The sequence below is a fragment of the Stenella coeruleoalba genome (assembly GCF_951394435.1).
Source record: "Stenella coeruleoalba genome assembly, chromosome: 16".
In the NCBI taxonomy this organism is placed as follows: Eukaryota; Metazoa; Chordata; class Mammalia; order Artiodactyla; family Delphinidae; genus Stenella; species Stenella coeruleoalba.
Window position 1 is genome coordinate 80557077 of NC_137162.1, and position 21668 is coordinate 80578744.

A 21668-nucleotide genomic window follows, 5' to 3' on the forward strand; every position below is an offset into this window, starting at 1 on the left:
AATTCATAGGAGGAAAAAAAGACTTGAGAGACAGAAAGTGAGGTTTAGAGAACAAGGGAGTCTTTTTTTTTCCTGAATCTTGTTTTATTTATTTTTTTATACAGCAGGTGCTTATTAGTTCTCTATTTTATACATATTAGTGTATATATGTCAATCCCGATCTCCCAATGCATCCCACCACCACCCCCGCTTTCCCCTCTTGGTGGTGTCCATACGTTTGTTCATTCTCTACATCTGTGTCTCTATTTCTGCCTGAGAACAAGAGAGTCTTGACCTGAGGGAAGGTGAAGGTGATAAAACGCAGGATCGTTCACCCTGGCTTTTAGGCAAATACATCTTCACACTTCAGAGTAATATTCTTCTTTAAAACTTTAGGGAAGTTTATAGCTTTAATAGAAAAAAGAATTTTTTTCTGTAAGATATTCTAAGGCCAAAATGATGAACTGATATCTTAACAGATGCTGCAATTCCACAGACTCCGGTCTAAGTTTCCCTTCTCTGAAAGAGCAGGAAACAAGAGGGCTGCAGGAAAGAAGACCAGCGAGGGAGGACACACGCATTACATCTAATAGGATTTTTCCAGAATACGTTATTTGGTGAAGAAGGTCCCAAATCATCCCTCAGCTTGGCCTCTTGAAGATCTCACAGTCTGCCAGAAGGCGGACACTTTGTAGGTCTGGCCCTGGGTCGGATCACCACCAACGAGAATTGGCCAGGCCCGGCCAAGAGGCCTGGTTATGTTTGCTGAGGCCTAGAACGTTCCGGAGGGCTGCATGTGACCTGTGGTTCTGGGAGCGCCAGAAACTCTCAGGGACTTTCATAAATGCACACAACTCTTTACTGTCAACTACAAGCGTTTAAAAAAATACAGCCTCAGCACCTTGGTGAGAACCCATGGACTCACATCGTCACTGCTTTAGGAGTCCAAACTCTAAGGGGGAAGTGGCTCTTTTCTTCATGGCCCTTACAGAATAGTGGAAAAGATAATGACATGTGCAGTTACATGAAGAGTGAGAAGTACTGTGACAAAGTGCTGTGAAGGGGGGCGTTTATCCTCTGTTGGCTTCTGCAGGAAGTGTCCCTCCAAGGCTGCTCCTGTGTCCATACCTCTCGTAGAGCATCTGCCAGATATGGGGATGGGCACAGGTGAGATGGAGCGATGATGAAAAGCAGGGCCCATGTCCTCTGCAGGTTTATATCCCCAGCACCTGGCACCTCTGGATCACCACAGGGTCTCCATACATGTTTGTTGAATGAATAAATGACAATCTTGGTAAATGCTGTTAATGAGGTGACAGCTGGGAGAACTCAGGAGTTTGGTCGTGTCAGAACGTTGCTCTCTGATGCATTTTATTATACGCATTCCCATATCGTATGCCCCTATTTTACAGAGATAGAAAAGGCTGTACAATATTTATAGGCTTTGGATCACAAAGAAATATAACATGGGAGGGACCACCTCTAACTTGTAAGAGGGTTATGTTTTAGGGCATGTTTTTGGGATAGGGAGGTACAGACAACATTATCTCTCCAGGAAGAATTCTGCTTGCAGAAAAGGAGGAACTGAAAACTCTGAAGCCAGTCTCAGGAAACACAGCCCTAGCAGCTCTCCCACAGTAAAGCCGGCTCAGGAAATCCTACGGTGGGACTGGAAGGTAAGGTAGAGTCTATTCCTGCTACTGATCCCTTAAGGCAGAGTCAACTCCTGTATAGCTTAAAAAAGTCCTCTGAGATCCTTTAATGTTTCAGCACCCAATTCAAGTGTCAAGCAATTTACATGAACAGTTTCAGGTAAAGCTTCCTCCTGGGTGATCGAGATCTCCTAGCAAAGTAGAAAAGGAGGGTAACAAAAGTTCATTTTCTTTCTCCTCGTCAAGATCAAGATCCAACAGCATTTCTCCCTTGGGTGGAGGGCTGCCTGGAGGCGGGGTGGGCGGGCCCAGGGGCTGGGCCGGGGATGCCAGGACTGCACGCCTCTCCCAGCCTCCTTCCAGGCTCCGCAGCACTCCTGCGCGCTGGCACTGCCTGACTTCTTGCGCGATGCTCCGTGCATCCTCCCACCACAGCTCCTGGGGTCAGGGGACCGCCTGGGCGATCCGGGGCGCCCTCGGGGGTCGGCACACAGTAGGGCTTGCCCCTCCCCTCTGTCTTCCTGTGAACACAGCGATGCGGCGATCTTGCGGCGTCCTGTGGCAGGTGCCTGCGCAGCGCCCGGCAGCTGTGGCGACGTTCAGGCTCTTTGGGGTGGGATGGGGGGAGGCGCGGGGACCAAGCGCCGGCGGGCGCGATTCTCTCCACTCCATAGAGTGGAGGCCGGGCAGGGACACTGGCAGGGGGGCGGCGCGGAGCCAGATTCGAGGGCGTGTGTGCGTGTGTGTGTGCGTGCGTGCGTGCGTGCGTGTGTTTCTCACTGCCTCTTTGATCAGGTCTTTATTCAAAGTGAGCTGTCCAAAATGATTTGACCTTCAAGGGATACACACATCTAAGTTTATGCGGCAGGATTCTTCTCCTCTGTGGTGGGTTTCCTTTTCTGCGGGCTCCCCAGTGGCCGGTTTCTTGGTAGCTGCGGCCTCCTCCCCTAGCCCCCCACAGAAGGCTTCTTCTGCTTCTTTATGCCAACGGTTTCCTTTCCTTTCTTCTCTACAAAAGGCTTCTTGCCTGGAACCCCTCCCCATCGGATCCGGCTTCTACCGCCGCCGCTGCCCTTTTCACCTGGAGTTTGTGATTCTCAGCCTGGCGAAGAATGATGCCCAGCTGCACGGTCTTTGCACGTGGGTTTAGTTATATCCAACATGACCCTCAGGTATTTCAGCGGATTCTTCTTCAGGACGCTGCGATGACTCTTCTTGTGCGGTGCTCTGGGGTTTTCCAGGGTTCTGCCGAGGTCTGTGTTGAGCATCTTGTGCATGGGAAGGTGGTAGTTACTCTTGAAGGACTCAAGTGCCCTACAGATCATCTGACTTTGCTGAAAGCAAATCAGAAACGCTGTCCACCAGGAGCAAGTTCCCAAACGTCCAGTTTTGCTTACATTAAGCAGAATCATTCCTTTTAAAGGGAGAGGAGAATTAGGGAGCCAGGGATGTTCCTCAAGGCCTCGATGCCATCGTCCCCGTGATAGATGATGCAGGGTCCCCTGCCGTGCACACCCCGCGGTGTCTCACTTTGCCCTTTGCCAGCGCGCATTTGCTCAGAGGCACAGACCTTCTTGATATTATTCCAGGCCTTCAGTTTCTTAAGAAGCGCAACAGCCCCCTTGTTCGTCTCGTAGCCTTCAACGTTATCTTCAAGCACCAAAGGAAGTCCAGGACTTCCTCAGTACAGTGACCTTTAGCCACGACCAGCGCCGGTAAGGCCGAGGCAGCCAGGGCAGAGCAGATGGCACGTCACTGCGGGGCCAACGTGCCAGGTTTGGTTGGCTCAACGTGCGAACCCAAGACACATCTATTTCCCCAGTTAAGAATCACATTTCTCAAACTGTAGGAATTAAAAAAAGATTATGTCTTGCTCAGTAAGAATTTTCGGCAACTGTGCCTCAGAACGCAGGAAGACACCAATTACGACATCCCTGAAACAGATTCGGGGTTTTTAACTTATCGGTGCCAGAGGGAGGGGTGAAAACGAGTCCCGAGGAGGACGGCGACAGCGCCCCCGGACTGCGGGTTCAGGTAGGCTGCGCCCCCGCGCAGTGCCCTCCGCAGGAAGACCGCCGAGCCCCTCCCGGCCGCCCAGCTCCAGCGCGCCTCGGGGCCTGGGAACCGCGCACCGGCTGCGCCCCGAGCCCCGCGGGGCGGCGGGACGGACGGCGCCCGCGCCCAATCGCGGGGCGGGGCCGGGGGGGCCGGCAGGCGGCTACCAATGGGAGGCCGCGGGGCGGGCGGGGGGCGGTGCCGCCGGGCGGGCGGGCGGAGGTGTCGGGAGCCGGCGCGGCAGAGCGGGAGTCCGGGAGGAGCCGGCGGAGCGGGAGGAGGACGGAGGAGGAGGAGGAGCAGCGCCGCGCCCCCGCCCCGGCCGCCCGCCCGCCCGCCAGAGCGCAGGCCGACCGCTCCAGCCGCAGCCGGCGGGTCCCGGCCGCCTCCCGCCGGAGCCCGGTGCGGGCAGGGTCCGGGCCGATGGGCAGCCCCGGGCAGCGGCGGGCGGCGAGGCGGCGACCCCGGTACGCGCCGCCGCGCGCTCGCGGGCTGTAGCAGGTCCCGGCGGACTGCGTCTCCGAGGTGCGTTCGCGGCGAGGAGGGTTCCGCTCGGGAGCCTCCGGGTCGTGTCCGGGGACTGTCCCGAGGTGAAGGGGCCGCCCTCGGGGGCGCCTCGGGGTTTGACGGGGGGCCGGGGCGCGGGGCGAGGGTCCGGCCGGCAGATGCGCCCGCGCTCCCGAGCCAGGGGTGGGAGAAGAGCCGCCGCCGCTCGTTCTCAAACTTATCGATCGGCTGAAAGGTTATTCCCGTCTCGTAGACGCGAGCACTAAGGAGGACTCTCCGGGCGCGCAGCGACTCCTCCGTGACTAACCCGAGAGAAGAAGGTTGCCCGGCGCGGTTCCCCAGCGCGCCGGGCGGGGTCACTTGCTGAACTTGCTGCGGGGTTTATTCCCCGGTAAGGCGTGTGCCCGGGGCGCGAGCCCTCGCGGCGCCCGCCCCTCTTTGTAAGGTCCCAGCGGCCGGCGAGCGCCCTTCCTCGGGGCCCGACGGCTCCCCGGCTTCCCCGGCTCCGCGTCTCGCTCCATCCTCGGCTCGCGGTCCTGCTCGGGCCCCCGTTTCGTGGAAGCTCGTTTGGCCAGATCCCGGGAGTATCCCCACGAGCACCTACGGATTAATTTTCAACCGCGCCACAAACCCAAAGAATCAGTCTCGGTTCATCGTCTGCCAGCGAGAGCCGATCCTTCTCGGGAAGAGAAAACAAGTTGGCATGACCCCTCTGGGAGATATTTGTCATCATTAACCTGCTTCGGTTAAATTAATTCAGCCCAGGATGACTCCAGCGTGAGTATTGGAAACATCAAGTGCATTGGTCACAGAATGGTGGTCACCAAAACCTGATTTTGGTAAAAATTGCAATTGCACAGTCTTGGGATTTTGTTTAGATTTAGACACGGTTTTTAATAAGGATGGACTTTTTTTTTTTTTTTGTAAACAAAGAATCTTGGGGATTCTCATAGGTTTGCTCAGTAAGTTCAAAATAGTCACTTAGATGTTTCTTTTCTTTGCCTCTTTTGTCTGCAGTTTTCATTTCTAAATGTTAACACTAGATGGCTTTCTTATGACAGGCATTTAGTAAACTGCGCTTTTGAGTTGCCTGTCTGCAATCCAGGTTGTAATTTTTTCCAGTTTTCCAGTTAGTAATGGGAGAAAAAAAAAATCTCCAAAACTGTTGCTTTCCTTGAAATACATTACTTCCCTATAAAACCAATATTTAGGCAGACATCAAAAGGTGGCCTATTATTTCTGGCGTTCCTAAAGATGGATTTGAAGGGACAACTTGGTTACTGTTTTTAGTCAGAAATTTAAGGATGTCTGTTTTGACTTGAGTAATTCAAAGTGCTGCAGTGAGATTTGTAATTATATTTATATAACATTTCTGCTAAGGATGTTTTCTGCTTAATTTAGTAGTTCATTGCTTGATTCAGAGAAGTATAAAAGAATATTATTCATGAGAAAGTGCAGTCTTTCTTGAGTTTTCGGTACACATAACATTGATTCTTCCTAAAGCCTCTGTTGAGATGCGTTGAAGTATACATGCATGAGTCATACCAAGGATTGTGTTGGGGCCGTCTTTATTCTCCCCAATTGATATCGCGTGTTTCATTTCTAAAGTACAATGGCCTGTAGTTGGCCATTTTGGTAGCATCAGGTTCTCAATTATGTGTTTTCAGTACTTTTTCTCTAAAACAAGATCATGGCAGCCTGTCGAAGTCTTGCCAACGTAGGCAAACTTATTTATAAGCTGGTGAAATATCTCGACATTCATTATAGCTGTTATTTATTGTGTCATGCCCAGCCTAAAATACGATATGTTAAATTTGTTGGTTCTAAATCAGAGCATATTCGCAAATAGCTGAAGGGGGAAAAAAAACACAACCTCTCTCGCAAACATCTGGGAAGTTGGGAATGAAATGAAATCAGAAACAGCTTTTATCAGTACCCATATGCTACCTATAGATGGGGTGAAATGAACTTGGGTAAGAAGCAGTGTAAGCATTTGGTCTGGAAAATAAAACAAGAGATAAATGGAAGTGGAGCTTCTGGCTTTAGAGTATGGGCTGCAGATTTTCCCTAGTTGATTTAAGTGTATATTTTCCATCACATACTTTTGATGTTTTTAAATCTTAGTCTTTCTCAAAGAGCTTTAATTTTCTGGAATGTAGGAGGGAAATTATCAGTATCAGGATTTGACTATTATGATACTTATTGTAGTTAAAGCTGTGTAACAGGGTTTGTACGTTTTGTTTTATTTTGTTTCTCTTGAGACTGGAATGGTATTTAGAAGGGTTCCCTGATACCTGAGCTTGGTAAACACCTGTGCACCTTGGGGGATCTCTTTACCTGAGGCAAAAGGGTTATTGGGTTATTCATTTTGAAAATCTGTCTCTTCTTCAAAGTGAGGAAATAATAGTGAGCTACCTTGAAAGGGCAATTGTCTGGTAATTGAAACTGGTTGGAAAGTGCTGTGTTTGGTCATGAAAACTAGTTTAAAAGGGGTTGAATTTACTGCATACTTTGCAAAGAACTGTGTTTATGTTGATATAGCCCCCAAACCCCAGTCATGATTGGTAGATGCAAAGGTGTTTTGTTTGTTTGTTTGTTTGTTTTTGGGAGATTGAGGAAGGCAGTGAGCCTTTGAACTTATGATCTACTTAAGGTGACGGTTTAGGATTACAAATCCCTTCAAAGACATGCCGAATTTGAAGAAAATTCAGACTGTTATTGTTAGCTGAAAAGCAAAGGGTTTTTTTTTTTTTTTTAATCTGTTTTGAACTTGCATGAAATATGAAGTACAGGCCTAAAGAATATAGGGAACGTGTTGCAGATTTTCTCCTTCTATTAATGTACTTGGTTCCCTTGCAGAGTGATGGGATAGAAAGAGCATCAGGCAGGAGAGACAGGAACCTCTAGCTTCCTGCCTCTAGTGCCTGTGGCACCAATGAGTTTGGATAAAGTTTTCTCATGATCCCTTTCAGCACCAAGATTTTAGGTTTCTTTAATGTTTCAAATAAATGTATGGATTAATGAAAATGACTGATTGGGATAGTTTATATTTTTTCACGATCGTGTCTTTTCTTTCTTTGGTTTATGATAAGTTTGTATGTGAACATTCACGAGAGTTATAGCTTACTTAGTTTACCTGAAAATCAATGACTCCGAAATTGCTTTTCTGTTGCAATCATATCTAGCTGTGACCCCTTTTAAAAGAAGGGTAACAGTGTGATAGGAATTTAAATGCTTCAGAACTTCAGAGGTAAATTATTTTGATCCTTTCTGAACTTGATTCATAAGCTTTGGTTCCAAAGAGTGGTCCAGAGGAGCCGGATGTTACCCACAGTAGAGGTTCTGTTTCTTGCGAGGTTTCACATTTAGCACAACCTAATTCCTTGAGATATGTGTATATGTACACACGCACACATATATATAGATATATAGCTATAGCTATAGCTATAGATAGATTTTTTTTTCTCCCTGTACAACATTGTATAGCCAACTTGGGTGATAGCAAAGAAGAGATGCAGTAATTTGAGTCTAGTTGTCACAGCCTCTCTGTACCACAAAGTCCATAAGGTCCCTTTATGTCGTTCCTTTACTTTTTGTTTTTATCTACCTGTAAATTAAAAATCGGAAACAAAAATCAAATTTTAGGGACTGTCAGATTTGTCACTATGTTGTGGTATAGATGTATTGAAGGTTTACAACAGCGGTTACTGTCTACTATCAATGCATTTCACACTGATACGCTAAAAAGAAAAGAAAAAAAAAAGGGGGAAGAGTATGCATGCTGACTTAAGGAAAGGTCTTGCCATCCAGAGAGGGCATTGGTTAAAATTACCCCCATGTGCTTATATACTCACCCATACACAGACACTATTCCTTTTGCACAGACCAGTGAAAACTTTGCTAAGAACCAGGGTTTGGAAATCAATGACCAGCTCAACTAACCCTTCTTTGATGCTTGGATCCCTTTATATACTCTGCACGTGATCTAGTAAGGGGTGGAGAATTCCACCTTTCTCATGTTTTGACCACTAGGAGGGGTTTTTTACCTGTAGAGTCGAAATCTAATTCTACCTATTTATTTGAATTCCCCCCCGCTTGGTGGCCTGCAGACTAATCCTTCTGTAGAGATGTTCCAGTTGCTCACTGGACAATACCTGTCCAAGTGGGGCTCAGAGCCAAAGTCTTCCCACTCACCTTGACCTGCGCAGAGTAGAATACGGGTGCCCTTCCTTCAGCTTGCGTGTCCTGCCTGCACTGATACAGTCCAAGTTCACATTCACTTTCCTACCCAGACTTAGTGAGTTTCCTGTTCACTCAAGCCTCTGGGTCCTAATCACATGCCGTCTTGAAGCCACGTCTTCCCGTCCTGTCCTAATGTCACTGCAAGACCTAACATTTATCGGACTTTGTCTAACTTTATTTTAGCTTGTCCTTCCCATGATGCTTTTGGGAGTTTGATACTATTACTTAGCACCTTTGCCTGCCCTCTCGAACAAATGCTGTCTGCACATTAGATCAAATTGTTTTTTATATTTTACCTAAGTTGCTGATAGAATTGTTAAACTGGCTGAACTACGAATGGTACCTCCGGAAGTTTCCTTCTAGGTTTGGTTATAGTTAAGTACTAATGCTCTTAATTTCTTATAACTAGCCCATTGCTGAATGCCTCTTCCACACAGATATCCCGAAAGAGCACGTCAGGCCATCTTTGCTGGTCCTACCGACCAAGGAACTCTAAGACCTGAGTTCATTTTCAGTGTGTCCCTAGTAACTTGAACTGTGCTCTACGTGGTGGGAGATTAAGAAATAGATGTTCAGTGACTGACTGAGTGACTGAGAAGCGGGGACCACACTGTGAACTGTGACCCCTGGAGGCTTCAGGCACTAAAAAGATGGTGGGAAGAAGCAGAATGTTGTGCACTTCCCTAAACTCACCTTGCAGTTTGGTATTGTCTTCTTTTGAATTGCTTTCAGATAGTTGGGGACGAGAACCACCTTTTCCCAATTTCCCAGTGTTTTCATTAGTTGGTACTCTTTTTTTTCCTATTTCAGAAATAAGCATTCAGCCATAAGGGGTGTCTTGAGTGCCACCGATTGGATTACTCCCTATTTTTCACTGTTGTGTAGTTGCTACATCCGCCAGAAGCAGCTCCCAGTTAGTTGAGCTGTTGAGGAGATCAGAGTAGTCCAGAGCAGGCTGTTGAGTGGTGTATTCAATTACTCTGAGGTAAAACAAAACAAAACAAAACAAAACAAAAAAATCTAGGTAAAGAGCTAGTGTTAAAAATGGTTACTGGAGGCTTCCCTGGTGGCGCAGTGGTTGAGAGTCTGCCTGCCGATGCAGGGGACGCGAGTTCGTGCCCCGGTCCGGGAAGACCCCACGTGCTGCAGAGCGGCTAGGCCCGTGAGCCATGGCCACTGAGCCTGCGCGTCCGGAGCCTGTGCTCCGCAACGGGAGAGGCCACAACAGTGAGAGGCCCGCGTACCACAAAAAAAAAAAAAAAAAAAAAAAAATGGTTACTGTGGAAAGTAAGAAGTCTTGGGTGAACACAAAATTATGTATGCTGAGACAAACTATTGTGTAGACGTTAAAAAAAAAATCTCAGACTGTATGTTTAGGGCACAGTAGCGGGTGCAGTCTGCATAATGATTGCTTTCACTGTCTTCAGGGGGGTTTTGATAATCGTTCGGTTCCCTGTGGAACAGTGGATATTCACATGGTTCAGAAATAGGGTGGGGATACAGTCCTCTTCATAGTGAAGCTTCTAATAAGAAATTTTAGGAATCACACTTTGGATTCTTCATACAGGACACACGCTGTTGTTTGGAGTGTTTAATGCCCTAATCCAAGAACAATTATTTCTCTGTAGTAGGGTCTCTAAACTTTTTCCAGTGTGCATCGCATCTATACAGAATTTCCTGTGTTTAGTGTCCATATGTGCACATACACATGTCTGTCTATATGTGTTTGTGCATGTGTGTATATGTACAGTATAGTGTGTGTGTGTGTGTGTATATATATATATATATATATATATATATGTATACGCGTAAAACTTTACCATGCTAAGATATGGACACTATAAAACATAATGATATAAATTTTAAGAAGGCTGATAATAAACAAAAATGAATGTTGGAGTATTTTCTTTTGCATCTTAAAGGCTTGCTTGTTACCCTTTGAAATGTGTGGGCCGGGTCCCGAGACCACTGCTCTCCCACCCTCTCTGGTTAGAGTTCACAGCTGTTTGGGAACAATTTCTAGGGGGCCTGAAGGGTCTTGTGAGGGAAGCTTAAGACAGATTCTACCCTTCATGGACCCTCTACTTACTGTATTTATTCTTTTTCCTGAGGACAGTTTTTACTTTGGCCAGTTTTCTTCCAGAGTTGGTTGTGGGTTGCTTAGCTTGAGGTTTGAATTTTTTGGGGGTGTGGGGAGAATGATAGTGTGATGGAGGATACCATCCTCCTTGCAATGTTTCTGGTTGACCTCAACTGTTTGGGAAGCATTGTACTATCGACACACAGCTGACACCAGACCCAGAATCAGGATAGAAGGACGTAACTCATCATTTGCTCATCCAGAAACTTCTAAAGAGTAAGAACAACTTTGAAAGTGCAGATTAATGTTGGCTAGAACGGTAGCACACGGTCACCCCTCGTGCAAGGGAGACCAGTGTCCCAGCCTCTGGAGGGCAGGTGGGCTGGAAGGGATGATGGGAGGGCAGGGCATCCGCACGCCACCCAGCCTCCGCGTGTGCTGGGCGATTTTAATCTATAGCATTTATCATTGCCTGACATGATATTGTGTATTGATTTTTCTGTTTGTCTTCTGCGTCGCCTCAATAGAATATACGTGCCATATGGGCAGGGACATTTCTGGTCATTACTGCTGTAATCCCTGTACTGCCCTGGTTTCTGCCACATAATAGGCACTTAGCAAATGTTTGATAAAGGCAGGATTGAAAGCCCAGGGTTTAAGCATGAAAGAGCTGTGTGTCTTGGCTTTTGTTGAACTAAGTAAGTGTTGCCTTAAGGTTCTCATTATTTCTATTGTAAATGATCTACCGAAACAACCTTTTATGCCTCACTTTATATCTTTTCTGGGTCACTTGAAATGACCTGTAATTGAACTCTGATATCAAACTGGTAGAAATGGAGAAGTAGTTTCTGAAGAGGGTAACAGCAGAGTTCCATCTGTTATATCAGGACCTTTATTGCCCGGTTCTGAGGGCTGTGGTTTGGGGAGGGTGGGCACCCTGGGGTGAGAGGGTGTGCTTTACACCTTTCCCAGGTTTCAAAGTCTGATCCCAACTGATAAGCACACTGCCTGGCCTTTTTGGAATCAGATGAAGCTGCAGTTCACTTACAAGCCTGGTTTGGACTCCTTAATAAAGATAACTGGAAAGAGAGGATTTCTGAATTGTGCAACGTTCTCTGTTCTCTCTCAATCCGTGATAATTTCTACAGGAAATAATGATTGTTTAAAACCGATCAGTAGTATATTGTATACCTTCTGTTAATTTAGTCCTTTTAATTTGAGGATTGCAGAGTATGTTGGAACATTACTTACGCCTTACGTATAGTTGGTGCTCCGTAAGCATAGCTTTAATTTTACAGGTAGAAGTCTTTTATCCTAATATCCTGACCTACTACTAATTCCTATGTTGCATGAATTCAGGGGGATCTCATTCTGACTCCTGCTTGTTTAAATGTGTGTATTAAGGTATGCTATGATGAGAGCTGCGGGTGAGGCTGAGAGATTAGCCTAAATAATACGAAAATCACCGAATTTACCAGCCATTTTGTTTATTTGAGGGTCATCGTAAGTCATTTGCTTGGAATAATGGATCTGTTTTCCTATTTAAAAAGTCTTAAATGATGAGAGGAATGAGAGAGAGAGGCTGATGTTTTTGACTTAGGAACAGGATAAAGAACTGGGGAGAGAGATTCCTGAAGGTAGACTTCAAAACAGCAGTTGTGCTTGAACTTTCATTTATGGTCTCTTGCAGACTGAACGAGAACCTTGCAAGGCTGATGGGATTATCCCCCTGTACTGATGTGAAAACTAAGATTTAAGGCGAGAACACACATGGCTTTATGAATCTTAGTTCTTAGAGTCTAAACCCATCTCTCTGCCCACTGTGGCAGCCTAGATGCTTTGTGAGGTTCTGTTGATCTCAATAAATCATAGAAGAAATGGGGGGTGGTGGTAAAGAAAGTGCATGCAGAGGAAAATGCCAGAATTATCCCACTACTGTCCCTGCAAGCGGGAAGTGGTGGCCAGGGGGCAGGCTACTGAGCCATTGTTCTAGCCTCCAAATGCCTTGTTCTGTCAGCCAGTGGATCCTCTGTTATTCGGGAGAAATTTTGTAGTTTGCGGTGAGGTAGCAGTTCTGATGATTGAGCCGGGTTCTCTCGTCTTTGCTGGGAAGTGAGAGGGCGCTGCTGTGATCCTGCAGAGAACATTTCTTTTGCTCCCGAGTCTTCGCCAGGATGAAAAGAAAGAGCAGAGGAAACCAATTTTCGTTTTGCCTTTATACTTCGCTAGCTTTGCATCATCTTTGTTTAAGTCAGTTGCATGTGAAGCCCTAAATAAATTTCAGGCATTTAAATATTTAAAAGGATTCCTCCACCATACTTTACTCACCCAAAGAATAAGGGCTTGCAGCAAAACAATGGCTCTGCTCACCTTGTCACTGAATTATCAGACATTAATAGTGAATCGAGAATGGGAACAGCCACGGAAATGCTTGGCTGGCTCTGTTCCAAAATATTGTTTCCCTGGTAGAGAAAGCAGGACAATTTGTTGAAAACTGGCAGTCAGCCCGTCAGAAGAGCTCTGACGCCATCCGTGCAGTAACTACTCTGCTCCGACTGCTAATTTTAGGCCGGTTAAATCTGGGTGATGTCTGATGGCTGCTGTTGCTGTGCGTCTGGCTATGTGGGGCTTTCTAAATCCATCCTCCCAGCCTGGCATCACATCTCACAGTTCTTTCCCAGACGAGCTGAAGCGCACAGGGGACGTGGAGTCAGCCTAGGATACGTGGAAGGAGTGAGGAACAGGCCCCCCGGGAGGGTTTTAGGAGGCACTGCCTTTCATCTTCCTATTTTCTTTGCCACTAGGTCCACAAACACTTATCCCGCTGTACCTCCTGCCGTGGGAGGGCCTGGAGGAGGACGCAGACAGGCTCAGCCTCCAGGGAGCAGCCTCGTGACAGCATTCACTCCTTTTCCATCCATCCCTGCAAGCTTTCACCTGTTCAGAACAGACCTTCCTGGGCTTCCCTGGTGGTGCAGTGGTTGAGAATCTGCCTGCCAACGCAGGGGACATGGGTTCGAGCCCTGGTCCGGGAAGATCCCTCATGCCGCGGAGCAACTAAGCCTGCGCGCCACAACTACTGAGCTTGAGCTCTAGAGCCCGCGAGCCACAACTGCTGAGCCCGCGTGCCACAACTACTGAAGCCCGTGCGCCTAGAGCCCGTGCTCCGCAACAAGAGAAGCCACCGCGCTGCAACGAAGAGTAGCCCCGCTCGCCGCAACTAGAGAAAGCCCGCGCGCAGCAACGAAGACCCAACACAGCCAAAAATACTAAAATAAATTTAAAAACTGACCTTCCTGGGGAATTCCCTGGCGGTCCAGGGAATTCACTGCCGAGGGCCCCGACTTCCGTCCCTGATCGGGGAAGTAAGAGCCCACAAACTACATGGCGTGGCCAAACCCAAAGAAACAGACAACCCAACACTGAACTTTCTGGGAAGGTAAAACTAACGAGAAAGATGAGAATTTTTAAAAAAGCATTTGGAACATCCCGTGGAAGAGCAAAGTAGCATTTCTTTGCTGTCGCAGAAGACGGAGGTGGGGTGAGGGCTTGCGGGGGTGCTGCGGCGTCCGTGTCTAACGTCCTTTGCTTCCAGGGCAGTGAGTAGGAGCCAGTTTTCAAGTGGGGACTCGGGGCCACACAGTCTTGAGGTCTCTTTAAACTTTGGTGTGCTAAGATTTCCAGGTTAGCAGAGGGTGCCCTTACTTAGGGTGTGAGACCCTGGGGGCAGGGACCTGGTCACTGTGTCCCAGTGCTCTGGCCCAGGGAAGTGTCTGGCACAGTCAGCAAAGGAACCAACTCAGTGTTTCAGGCCTCAGGGGAGCCTTAGGGTGATGCTGGAATCAGTCTTCCTCATGGTGCTGGTTCCCAAGTACGAGAATGTGAGAGAACGGTTTACGTCCTAGGTCTGCTGATTTTGGTAGAGTGGCTTGCCCTGGTAGTTGATGAACTGTAAGTGTCCTGGCCTAGCTGATGGCCACACGTGATGTATGTTAGAAGACTCCTGTGTAAGATGGGCACTACAGCTTCTTTCAGAGGAAAGACCCTGTGGGTGGCAGAGGGCCTGGTGGGTGGGCATAGTCAGGAGAACATTCAAGGAAAAGGGAGGACCCGAGTTAGGCTTTGGAAAATGGTCAGGGTTTTAATTTTTGTTGAAGGGCTCTTGTATGCAAGGACACTCCTGGCTCTGCAGGGGACCAGCAACTACAAATCAAACTCTCTGTCTCTTAGCCCTTCGCCTGATCGTAGTACTGTCTCCATGAACTTACTCAGAGGCCTAAAACCAAACTCAGATCCTAGCCTGGTTTGGGTTTTTCAACCCCCAAACTGAACTTTATTAACAAAAGCAACTTCAAGAGAAGTGATGGACATTATTTTTGGAATGATGATTAACTTGTCTATCACGTAAGGTAGTCAGTTCAATTTTTTCCCCATTGTAATTTGCTAAAGGTTATAGAATGTGTCTGTAAACCTAAAGGGGAAAATATTTTGGACTCATCAGAGATAGAAAGTGAACATTTTTTTGATCTGAGATGTAATTGACATATAACATTATGTTGGTTTCGGGCATACAACATAATGATTCCATACTTGTATGTATTGTCAAATGATCATCACGATAAGTCTAGCTAACGAAGTCTAGTTAACACCGCCACACATAGTTACAAAGTTTTGTCTTTCTCTTGTGATGAGAACTTTTTAAGATCTACTGTCTTAGCAGCTTTCTTTTTTTTTTTTTAATTAATTATTTATTTATTTATTTTTGGCTGCGTTGGGTCTTCGTTGCTGTGCGCGGCTCTCTCTAGTTGTGGTGAGCGGGAGCTACTCGTTGCTGCGGTGCGTGGGCTTCTCATTGTGGTGGCTTCTCTTGTTGCGGAGCACGGGCTCTAGGAGCGCGGGCTTCAGTAGTTGTGGCACGCAGGCTCAGTAGTTGTGGCTCGAGGGCTTCAGAGTGCAGGCTCAGTAGTTGTGGTGCATGGGCCCAGTTGCTCTGCGGCATGGGGGATCTTCCCGGACCAGGGCTCGAACCTGTGTCCCTTGCACCGACAGGCGGATTCTCAACCACTGCACCACCAGGGAAGCCCGGCAACTTTCAAATATGCCTTATGCTATTATTAATTATAGGCATCATGCTGTACATGACACCCCCAGGACTTGTTCATCTAATTAACTGGAAGTTTGTACCTTTTGACCGTAATGTTTTGGTATAAAATCACTGAATCTGCTTCAGTTATTTGTCCAGAGAATACCACACAGAGTATTATATTTGGGATTCAAGGTCACATTGTTTTGTTTTAAGACTTTCTATTTAGGAATTTATAACTTTTGGTAATTGATGTACCGAAGTGATTTACTTTAAAATTATTTTGAATAATCAAAGTTTTAAACTGAGGCAGCCTTAGGAAGCATGGCTTTGGACAGTGAGAGCTTAGGTAGGCCGAGCACCTTGTCCACCACCCTGGCCTCCCTGGAACATGTGTTCATTTGCTGTCCACATGCTCTTTTTATGTCGCAGGAAGTAGTAGTAAATGCTGGGTAAGATTCGCATTCTCCTTTAGATTCTAAAACAAGACATCTCAGCATATTAGCATATACTTGCCCTGAGCTTTTTATCCTGCAAAATTTCACGCATACAGGTAAGTTGAAAGAATTACTTAGTGTAGTGGACACCCATATACCCACTGCCTAGATTCCACAGTGTTAGCATTTTTTTTTTTTTTTTTTTTTGTGGTACTTGGGCCTCTCACTGTTGTGGCCTCTCCCGTTGCGGAGCACAGGCTCTGGACGCGCAGGCTCAGCGGCCATGGCTCACAGGCCCAGCCGCTCCGCGGCATGTGGGATCCTCCCAGACCGGGGCACGACCCCGTGTCCCCTGCATCGGCAGGCGGACTCTCAACCACTGCGCCACCAGGGAAGCCCCACAGTGTTAGCATTTTACTGTGTTTGCCTTATACGGATCTATCCACCTCGATCTACCCATCAGTCCCTCTTTTTTTTTTTTTTTTTGGAAGCATTTCAAAATAAGTACACACATCCGTACACGTCACTGCTAAGCACTTCAGCATACATACCATAAATGAGTTTAAAACTCACATTCTGTTTTGAGGCAAAGTTTGTAGAGTGAAATGTATACGTTTTAAGTGTATCAATCCATGAGCTTAGACAAATGTATATACCTATGTAAGCCATACTTCTATTAAGTTACACCTGCCACCCCAGAAAGTTCTCTCAGGCCCCTTCCCAGTCTGCCACGCCAGTCTCCGTCCTAGGCAACCACTGTCCCTCCCCCCTCCAACCCCAATGGTAAGTTCTGCCAGCTCTTGAACTTCATATAAGTGGAATCCTGCAGTGTATACTCTTGTGTAAGGCTTCTTTCACTCACCATAGCGATTTCTGCTTTGCCATATATTTTTAAATATATTACGCCAGCCTGGCTTACCTCCACCTTGGTCACAAGCTCTTTTCAAAGATCATATTATCAAGTGATATTAGAAACAATTTTGTTTTAGGTATTTGTGTATTTTTATTAAGTCTCATCTTCCCCTTTCCCAACAGAGGTGTGATTTTCATATTTGATTGGGCCATTTTCTGCCTGAGTTTCTCCTATGTATTCTGAAAACCAGGTGCTTCTTTTTGTTGGCGGGGGGGGGGGGCGGGGGGGCTCGACGTGTGGCATGTGGGATCTTAGTTCCCCAATCAGGGATCGAACCTGTGACCGCTGCATTGGGAGTGCAGAGTCTTAACCACTGGACCACCAGGGAAGTCCCACCAGGTGCTTCTTTTGTAAGTTTGCTAACACGTGCTGCAGGGCCAGCTCGGGGCATTCAGCTGAGTTCTCTTGCTCCTGAAGCGATGGATCCTGACACATTATTCACTTATTGTGTCTGCTACTTGGAAAACTTCAGGAAAAGGAAAATATATCTATTTTTGCAAAGCTTATTCTTAGCTTTGTGATTAACTTCTTAAACAAGTTTTTTTTTTGTTTGTTTTTAATAAGGCATCTTTGAGGAATACAGTTAATCTTCTGTATCCGCAGGGATTGTTTCCGGGACCTCCCTCAAGATACCAAAAGCCGGGGACACTCATATAAAATGGTGTAGTGTTTGCATATAGTCTACGCACATCCTCCCATATACTTTAAGTCATGTCTAGATTACTTATACTTCCTAATACAATGTAAATAGTTGCTGGTCCATGGCAAACTCAAGTGTTGCTTTTTGAAACTTTTGGAGTTTAAAAAAAAAAATATTTTCAATCTACGGTTGGTTGAATCTGCAGATGTGAAACCTGGGGATGTACAGGGCTGACTGTAATTTCTAGTTCAAATGCAACAATTTGGAAGACTAAAATTTCCTGACTCTTGTTTTATGACACTATATGGAGACTAAGAAAATAAACCTGAACTGTTAGGAGATTTTTAAGTCACCTGTGTTGAGATATTGGCTAGTAAAATAAAGTCCTCGTTGACTTAAAAAATAAAATTCTAAGAACCTCCCTGGCAGTCCAGTGGTTACAACTCTGTGCTCCCAATGCAGGGGGCCCAGGTTCGATCCATGGTCGGGGAACTAGATCCCGCATGCCGCAACTAAGAGTCCACATGCTGCAACTGAGAGTCCACATGCCGCCACTAAGAAGTCTGCATACTGCAACTAAAAAGAAACAAAAAGATCCCTCGTGCCGTAACTAAGACCCGGTGCAGCCTAAATAAATACATATTTAAAAATAAAAATTAAAAAAATCTAATTCTAGACTTAATTAACTGCCCCCTTTGCTATACCCACTATTACTGGAGTTCTGAGTTGCTAAACCTCTCCATCCATGATCAGAACCAGGAAAAATGTTCTCATCAGTACTAGTTTAACATTTATATATAAGGTGCGCACACACACACACACACACACACACACACACACACACACACACACACGGTGTGCGAAGACTTTGCCTTAGGGCTGTATTGGCTAGGGTAATTCTCCCTGCTCTAAAAGAGACTCCAGACTACAGTGTCCAGACAAGAGACAGGCTGACTCCTTTCTTGTGTGACAGCCTGAGATCTGGGCAGGTGGGCTGCTGTCCTCCACCTGACACTCAGGGACCCAGGTTCCTTCCATCTTGTTTCTCCACCACTGGGCCTGGGCCTCACTGCTTGGAGGGAGCCCACTGGGCATGTCTGCGCTCTGGCTGGCTGGAAAGGGAGGGGGCACCCAGGTGGTGGTCACCCGAAGACCCCAGAAAGGGTCTGCATCACTTGTGCTCTCATCCTCTGGAGAACGCAATGACCTGACCACAGCTGACTTCAAGGCGGTGCTGAGCAGTGTCATGGAGCCGCCCCTCCACGTGCTTCTGTGCTTATGCTATGGAATTGGCCTTGCCTGTGGCCATGTGGGTGCTCCGATGGAGTAGCTCGCTTGTCAAATGCTTCCTGCCTGGTCTGTCCTGCCAGGTGCCATCTCAGGGAGGGACTCAGGTTACAAGGGTCGGTAGGCAGAAAGGGGTATTGCTCTTACAGCACTTTCATTCTGGAAATAGAGTCGCTCTCCTAATAATATTGCTCTCAGTGGATTTTTTTTTTTTTAAGTGGAGGCAGTGCTGTCTTCTTAAAGTGCAGCTTAGTTCTGGGTGGTGGAAGGGAGAGTAAAGTCTAATAATAACGAGGTTGCAGGCAGACTCTGTAACTTTGAAAAAAATGTTCCTGGGGACGTGGATTAGGGAATGTAATAAAAGGACCTCGTCCCCTGTTTAAAATTCAGACTCATAATAGAAGGCTTAAGAGACACTTGATGAATGGAATCCCAGTAATCATTTATTCGGGAGCCAGAGGGTTTCTGGGGAGCAGAAACCTCCCCAGAGATGGCAGGGGCTCTGGCTTGCGTGTCATTCAGAAGGAAGTGCCCTTGGGTCCTGGGGTCTCTCCCACTCAGAGACGAGCTGTCACAGGGTCACGGGCGAAGCCTAAGGAAGCGGTTGTGCATGTGATTCCCCCTCCTCTAATGAGCTAACATTACACTGCTTTTCCCCCACAAGCAACTCTGAATAGACTGTTTGCCAGCCGCTTGAAAGGCTCGTGAAGTGATAGTCTGATCGATGGGATTGGCTGCCTGGGGGACCCAGGGGAGCAGATGTGAGTCTGTCCAGGCTTGAGGGGCCAAGGTCAGTGCCCCCTGGATGCCGAGGGTGGTGCGGCGCGGGGGAGTGGCCACCGTGCGCGGGCTCTGAGTTCTGTGTTCTCCAGTCACCCCGGGGGCTTCCAAGGATGTGCAGAGTGATCCCCAAACGTAGATGTTCCTTCCAGGTGGTCAAACTGAGTGAGAGCGTTGCCTGTGTCATTCCCCACTAACCAGTGAAAAGGGGGGAAGAGAAACTCCTGGTTGAAATAAATGACGCTTGACGTTTTTTTAAGGACGGAGAGGCCCGAGTGGTTTTTATTTCAGCAGGAGCGTCACGGCCTCTTGATAATCTGGAAGTTGCCTTGGTTTCCTCTTGCTGGCTGCTGGCTGCTCAGGAGACTACGCAGATGGGTTGTGCGGAGTTTGCTGATTTTTGTTTGTTTGTTTGTTTTTTGCGGTACGCGGGCCTCTCACTGTTGTGGCGTCTCCCGTTGCGGAGCACAGGCTCCGCGGCCATGGCTCACGGGCCCAGCCGCTCCGCGGCATGTGGGACCTTCCCGGACCGGGGCACGAACCCGCGTCCCCTGCATCGGCAGGCGGACTCTCAACCACTGCGCCACCAGGGGAGCCCCAAGGTTGCTAATTTTTGCCAATATCTTAAGCGCGGAAGGATGCAGGGAACCTCCCGAGCGATGAGAGCACAGACGCCAAGGATAACTTGGAGCGAAGAGGAGCGCGCCTCGAGCCTTTCAGTTGGTTTGGGGGCAGTAGCCGCGGCTGAGCAGCTGCCAGTGGTGTTTGCAGTTCACACTGTGGGAAGTTTGGGAGTGTTTTACATCGTTTTGTTTGTAGTGAACAAAAGAGCCGCGTGGAACCTCATCAGCTGATCACGTGTATATCAATTCCGAGGACTGTGTCTCTGTCTCAACTGAAATGTTAAACTTATCTGCAAGGGAGGAAAACTGGCCTGGTGATTGGTGTCTGACTACACCCTGCATTACACGCGTCGAAGGTGTGTGCGCTTGGACTTTACATCAATGGGTCAACATTCGCATTGGACTTTGCCCTTATAACTCACTGTTCCAGCCACCCAAACCCTTTATCTTTTTCTGCCTGGGCTGTTGCACGAAGTATTTGTCAGCCTCTTCAGGGAGCGTGGGCCTAGTATTTCATACATTAAGTTGCTTTGATTTGTTGGTGGAATGGTTTGAGAAGGGACTGCTTCTGGAGGGGGGACGGGTTCTCAGGGGTCATGTCTTCGTGGGGAGAGGGGGGAGGAGATGCCAGAGAAATTGCAAATATCCTAATAATCCTCACAGAAGTGGTTTTCACCCAGCACCTCCCACTCAGTGTCTCTGTTATTATTGGACTCAGAATAAAGACCTGCTGGGCCCTGCCTTGAACCCCGGGGGCGTTTCTTACGTTGTTGTGTCCAAAACCATTCCGGTGTCCAAAACCATTCCGGCGTCCTGTTGTTCAGACGCTGTGGATTGAAAAGGCACACAGCGCCCGAAAGATTCTATCCTGCACTCCCTCGATCGAGATGAACTAGTGCAGTCCACATCAAGAATTTTTTCGCCATTATATCTTTTCTGTTCTCAAAACACAACTTCGTTGGAGGTTTCCAGAACCTTCTGTTTTTGTCTCTAAAGTAGTATCTCTATTTTGTTCACAGTTTTTAATCCTTGTTGCTTTCTTCTGAATGTTTAGATTACAGGTAATTTCCAGAATGGTTGGGAGACAGTTGCATGTTTGACGCCTTTGGAGAATACGTAGAACCTTGTTGGTACCTGGAGATAATCCCCTTGACAGCGTAATAGGATGATTGTTAGAGACCATCGATAACTTTGCTTTTTAATTCTGGTCTGGGATTTCTGCAGCTTGGCCATCAGCATACCTTTGAAAAAAAAAATCTAGTCTGAAGGGTCTTATAAAAATACCAATATTTTCAATAATACCTTTTGGAATAGAAACGTGGTTGAGTTCACTGAAAAAGGCTTGCTTAGTGTTCCGCTCATTCTGGGTGAGGAGCTGAAGTTCTAGCTG

The 21668-nt window shown here is 47.2% G+C and overlaps 1 protein-coding gene across 2 annotated transcripts in view; it reads left to right on the top strand.

Annotated features, from left to right (window-relative positions):
- Window positions 1–3936: 3936 nt before the first annotated feature.
- The window catches only part of SIPA1L2 (signal induced proliferation associated 1 like 2), a 221100-nt gene continuing 203368 nt past the window's right edge, over window positions 3937–21668 (top strand). For both annotated transcript variants that reach the window (XM_079901080.1, XM_079901081.1), the window contains exon 1: window positions 3937–4211. The gene's annotated coding sequence lies outside the window, so the exon portion shown is untranslated. The remainder of the gene's footprint in view (window positions 4212–21668) is intronic.